The following is a 7,264-nucleotide window of genomic DNA, read 5'->3' on the forward strand; positions in this document are numbered from 1 at the left end:
CACACACACACACACACACACACACACACACACACACACACACACACACACACACACACACACACACACACACACACACACACACACACACACACACACACACAAACGGTATACTAGGTTCCTTGACAATTGTAGGATTTAAGTGATATGTGCGACTCTAGGGAGGAATTCGTTTAACAAAAGGGTCGCTGTGGACCCTAAAGGTCGTACGGGGGTCTCTTTATCTAGATTCGAATGCTTCACTGCGTTGGAAACACATAGAAATTAATTTCTACTTGTCGACAGGTACGATTTCTATCTGCTTGCCTCGGAGAACGATTAGGATACCCTGTGCAGTTTACTCACTGTGAATTACGTAAATATTTGTCGAGTAACGTGAATAGTGTTCTAGATTTACGCGCATTCGTCGCATTATCGTATCTAGATAAGCGCTGATAACAATTTTTATCAAATCGTATGCCACCATCTTGAAAGACACAAACTTTTTTCTCGTGCTTTGTTTGTTCGAATGTTCTTGTTATTTTATATCATATTTTATGTAATATGTATATATTTTTATTTAAAAATCTGTTTGTACAAAATTAAATAATATACTTAAGAAAGATAATACTTAAGAAAGATATAATAATTTAAGAAATAATAATTTAATATATGTATAGATTAAGATCTTACTATACTAAGACTAAGATCTTATCATTTTTACAATAATAATATATATACAAATAGAAATTAATTATAAAATTATTGCCGTTGTTGACAGAATAATGAAAAGCGAAACTTTGCGTCACGATATCTTTGCTTATAGGGTGCGTAGAGAAAAAATAAAAACACTTTCATTATATGTTCCGAGAGGTTGCAATCGATTGAGCACACTTAGAACTTGATCGATTCAGCCTTTATTGAGTTTCCGATAACCTCGATCTGAGGTACGTCCGTGTTTCGCGCCATAGCTTAGCCGAGACACTACTAGATAATATACGTCAAAAATTAGTATTAGGGTTGCAGTAGTCGAATTTTTAAATTTCATGATATATAGTTTAGAGATTATGTATAATTAAAAATACAATATAACAAAGAAAGAAATAAAATTATGGAAAGAAGTAAAGTTATGCACATTCATTGCTTTAATTAAAAATGTTGATTCAATTTAGAATTTTAAGAATACTCTATCGAAAAGTTGCTAATTTTAAGAAATGAATTTAAGAAGAATGAATTTAAGAATTTTTTTTCAACGCAATGCTATCATAAGCATTCTGAAATTGCATGTTATTTTGACTTTATTTGATTGTAAACATTAATTTGATAATTCATCATCGCTACTTACTTACTTTAGTCATTTTAAATTCGCAATACAGATTGTCTCTCACAAAAATATATTGCTTTCTCGACTTTGTTAGTGACATCGATCATATCTCGACCTATCGCATCATTAACACACGTCTATTCACATTAATCCGTAAGGTTACAATACTTGTGGCGCAAGAGTAACATTGTGAGATTGGAAATTATATTATCCAACAGGAATTGGAACTCTCTGCAAACAGCATTACCACGCCATCCATCTTCCTATCGGCACCTCCTCCAACAAACTTTACCGATAGATCATTTTTCTATCTTCGAGTTGTCGTATCCGGTCACGTATCCTGGCCGTAGATTCTCGTATTCTGCCTTCGTAGCAAGTTCCATGGGCTATTCGGATCGCTCGCATACTCGCTAGTCGTGTCCGCTTTCACGAAAATTAAATCCGTATCGATGAAGCGTCGAACGCAAAGTCCGAGTTCTCTTTTCCACATTTTTACCCGCGACAAAATCGATCGCGCGTACGCGACAGACATCGTCGTTGTCGCGTTCTGTCGAAAGCAGAAATGGCAGAAACGCTTAAAATCCGTGTGAAGCTACGACAGTGCAATCCTGTCGGAAGAATTGGAAAGATTTACTAAAGCCACTAACAGAAATCAAGACATCAGACATTGAGAGTCTACCATTGTTAGGCTTCGGTACTTCAGCATCTCTCGCATTGACAAACGTTTTAGCAACGAACGTGATCGTTCTTTGGATTGCGAAAGAAAGATAAAACGGATAACACGTATGAAACTTCAAGCTTTCATCTTTGATAAAATAAAAACGATGTCATTCTTTTTTTTTGAAAAATAATTTTGAAAAAAGTCCAATCAATATACAAACTGTATATTGTTAAATAATTTACATAAATATGATGGATGTTGCAGAAAGAAGAAAAGCGAATAAAAACAATATATAATTATGCCCAATGTCTTCTGGTTGAAAAGAGATTGGAATTTTATATAAATTTTAATAATAATAATAATAATAATAATAATAATAATAAGACATATATTTTATTGTTCCTTATTAAATTACAATAATTTGTGTTACAAATATTAATAATAAATACATGTCTTTCTATGTGAGATTTATTAAAATATGAATTAAGATATTATCAGACATCGTAAAAGTTCCAGATTTTCATCTTTTGATTTATTTATTCCGGATTATGTATTCCGGAAGAGGCTCGTCAACACAAAATTCCGCTAAATCTTTTCAAAAGTGCTTGGCATGCACTTCTGGCGAGCGTACGAATAAGAGACATAAGGAGTCGGGGGAAAGAGGCGATCTCGAGTGGATAGCAGTCTGGAGGAGGAAAGGACGGTGGGAGGCATCGTCTGAGAAAAATCTGACAAATCCGACAAATCCAAATACAGAAAATCCTGCCGAGCACGCGCCTATCCGCCACTTCAAGATACGCCGTCTTCCTTTTCCTTAGCCTTCCTATATGCGCATCCGGCCAAACCATCTATTTCCTTCGCCTTGGCACGTGTGCAGACGCTGGCGTCCTACTCGTGTCGGTGGTTGCGTTCTCCTTGTAAACGTAAGCAGTTCCCAAGCATGGCGTCGCCCATGAGGCACATAGCACGTAGCCGTGATATTGTCACATGCCTCCGGTGCAAAGCTCCAAATTGTATCGTCGCCGCCGCTGCGGTGCATGTGCGACCGACGACTCTCCTCTGCGTGCGTCTGGTCGCACTTCTCTTCTTTCCGGCCCATCCTCGATTTTCCCATACCATTTACACTGACGACAATAATATCCAACACGCTCCAGCTATTCCTCCTCTTTTCGAGCTGACGGCATTGTCTTGTAGTGTTTTTTTCTTCTTTCATTTTCTCGTCTCTACCATGCAACGATCGGAACGGCACGTCCGAAAGCATAGAATGTAAGAACGAGCGCGATTGAACTAAAAAAAAAAATCGTTTCTGCTATTCGTGACTGCTTCATAATAGAATTCTGTTATAGTATATTCTAAATACGTTATAATTGTTTACATGAATTTTACATTAAAATGGATCGGAAGATAAATTGTCATTGATTTTCATAATCTTTTAGAATGTAGGAAATTTATTCGGTATGTTTCATTAAAAGATTTTATTGAAATTGTACAAATTCTTCACTTATAATTATAAATATTATTATATAGACCTGATGTTTACTTAAACTTTAATTAAATTTTGAACTGTTAATTTAAATTATATTTTTTGAACTGTTTATTTAAATTATATTTTTACGATCTTTTACGATAAATTATATTTTACGAAATATGTTATGATAACATCTTGACAGTGTTTTTTGAATAATTTACATGAAATTTTTTGAATTATTAAATGTGAGAAAAAATTCGTGGCGTTTTTTAAATGCCATCTAATGGGAAAAACGCCACGAACTTTTTCTCACACCTAATATTTATATATACAATATTAAATAATGATTTTTATATATCATCGTGGAAACGTTGATAGAAAAGTGACATAAATCAAAATTACCAAATTTTAGTAAAGTATTTAAAAAATACTTTTCAAATTGGAACATTTTAATTAAGACAGTTATTATGTATAACTTTAATTTATTTTCATATTATAGTTTCAATTATTATAATGAACTCGTTGAAATTATGTCATGAATTTTCAAAATTTGAACACTAAGAAACCCTAATATAGAATTGTACAAATTTCTTTCCTTCAGTATAGTTACGATACTTTCATATAAACATTAAGAATTATGTCTTTTTTCAAGCAATATGTTAGTTTTTACGATTTAATTTTTTTCATTATCTCAAAGATGCTAATTTTTTACTTTTCTATTAAATATATATATATTGTATTCGCTGTAAATTAAATAATTTTTTGAAACTAATATATGAGACCACATACGTTTTATATCACTTTAGGATACTTTCTAGAATAATGGTTGAATCTTGTGTAGCGTCGTGTCACTAGTCATGCTTTCAATGACAAGCTATTATCCGTTCATCCCAGATGCTCGTTCCACATCAGTACACTTACCGGATATTCGTTCATCATAATTCAATTCCTCCATCGCCTTCGGTGAACCGATCAAATTCATCAAGGAAGACAAAATTTTATCAACGAATCTACTTAAGCGGATAACGGAGTCGTTACTTTGTTCGCTAATCCGCGAGCTTCCGGCGGGGTGGTTCGTCCACGGGAGCGCTTTTAACATCCGGTAATCTGTCGACGGTAATCTTTTTAGCCTCCCTGGCTGCCGCCGTGGTACAGAATCGCGAAAGAGCGGGAGTGCGAGTGAAGTATAGAAATAGGTGTGCGAAAGGTGGAGGTCGATTTGCAACGATGTAATTTGTCGGATCTATAAACCGACCGCGAAGTAAGCGTAACCACTGACGGATAAGCATCCATTCAAATTATGCGCACGGTAATATGACTCATAACTCATAACATAGTTCCATTGTGCTCACCCATCATCATCATCTTCGCCATTTTGACGCCGTAAAATTGAATTATAAACTAATCCTCCTTTTCTCTTTTATTCGTCGCGCAAATAATTTAATTATTAATCTTTTTTTTGGAATCTTTCTTTATTAACGAAATAATTTAAGATCTCCTTGAATTGTTTTTACATAAATATAAACAATAAAAAACATTTAGAGATTTTTTAAAAATAATCAATGAAATTTGTGGAAAAATCAATCATATCAAAAATAATTAAGAAATATGGAGAGAAGACTTATTATCTTCTGCTACAATATGCAATATTTTTATTATTTACTTAGCTTACATATATGATACAGAATAATTTAAACAGAATAATTTAAATCACAACATAATTGTGATAGCGATATTAAATTCTCGAAACTATGTTAGCTTACATATAAAATATACAAAACGTATTATTACAATAGAAATTAAAATTAACAATGTTAAACGTCAGAACAAAAGCAATATCAATCGAAGCGACTTCGTCACGATAAAATAAAATTTATGTGGGTCTAAACGTCCAAAAATGCGGACTCTTTCTGTTAAACATATTCATATGCATTTGCTGTTTCTTTTATACTTTACATCGAACGCGTATTGTTGTTTAATGTGCTCGTGTTAAAGAGAAACGAGCACTTTTATTAATTATAGAAACAAAATTACATGTCCAGTTATGCAAATGTTGTTATACAGTGCTAATTAAATTTTAATTAAAACTGTCACCTGTTCATGTCATTGAGTTATATATGACGATATATATAACTCAAATCAAGTGATACAATTATATTGCACACAACGTTTAATAATTTTATATAAATACTTTTATATCAGTGATAGATTATCGAGTTAATTGTAAGTGCAAGAATAATCGTGAAGAAGGATAGAACAAAATTATTTAGAACAGAATCAAATCATAAAAGGAATATAATAAGAATTTGAATATATTATTTAGATATAGAATTTATATATTTATTAAAACAAATATTACTACATTTTTATAAATATTGTTTTAAACAAATACTTTATGGAAAAAAAAACTGTTGCAAGAGAGAGAAAAAGCATTTAAATATATTTTAATTATTATAAAAATTATTATTATTATTATTATATTATATATATATATAATATATATATATATTAAATTTCTCGTTGAATAAATGAATCATTTTTAGAAAGATGTTAAGGAAACATAAATTTCGCGAGTAAAAAATATTAGCTTTTTTAAACGTACTGTAATAATACATCATATACAATTTAAATTTAAATTTATTGGACACACTAAAATATATGTAAATTTATTTTAAACATTGTTTTAACATTTAGGAACATTGTTTTAAATTGTCTATGTAATATTTATAATTGTTGAAGGAAAACGCAACTGTTTACCGCACATTTGAGCGTCCTATTTACGCGATAAGCGTAAATGCATTGGCAAACTCGCGAAACGACAATGTGCAAATTCGCAAATGCGGTAGAATTCGGTTGTTGTAACAGCCGTCGATGCTGTCGCGTTTCGCATTGCCTCGATTTATTATCAACGCCACGTTCGTGCTAGGAATCGTTCGAATAGTAAAACGCGTTTCCGAGGCAGGCCTGCGGGGGTTGAAAGGAAAAGTTACTTGTCCTAGCGACCTACTTCTCATCTTTCGCGTTTGTCGCCGGCAACTCGTCTCGTGTTCTCAAGCTCGACGTTGTTTACAACGACAGTCCTTTGCAAACGAACAAGGAGCTTCTTTGTAAAAGGGTTGTTATAATCGAGCGGCGTTCACCCCACTGCCATAGGCGCTCTATATCGCCGAGTATATAGTATCAATGGGTGTCTCTTCTCGTGAGAGAAACGGAAGTCCACTATGCGAGAGACACAATTAGCTACGCATAAATTACAGCGTGATGGTTCGATCGCGATGCATAAGTGCGAACAATTGCTTTGGAAAAAGCCGATGCAATTATCTGAGGGAAACTGGAAATATGAAAATGATATTGATATATAATGGTCTTTAAAAAAATGTAAAATTACATGATTTTTAAATTAGGAAGTAACTATGCAGCCTAGAACACCTGCTATTTCATGTTTCTTGAATAATCATCTTATTTTTTTACGTGAACGATCACTTGGAATCACATTCCGATTAAAAATCATTATTATTAACACTAACAGAATAAACATTAAGTAGCTTATTATTATTTTTTTTTATTAAAAATGTTAATTAATAAAACGCTTTCGTATGGGATTTTGATATTGGAATTGCATATTTAAGAATTTCTTAAAAAAAAGTTATTAAGTAAAAATTTTAAACAGAAAGAAAATATATTAAACAATATCCATTTTACAGTAACTTACATCTTTTTGCTGTACTAGGATATATAAAAACAATCCTGATGACTATTCTCGGATATAAAAAAAGAAAAAAATGCATATATAAGTATGAAATTTATTAAGATTTAGATATTACAGATTATT

This window comes from Atta cephalotes (genome assembly GCF_000143395.1).
Source record: "Atta cephalotes unplaced genomic scaffold scaffold00008, whole genome shotgun sequence".
Taxonomy (NCBI): domain Eukaryota; kingdom Metazoa; phylum Arthropoda; class Insecta; order Hymenoptera; family Formicidae; genus Atta; species Atta cephalotes.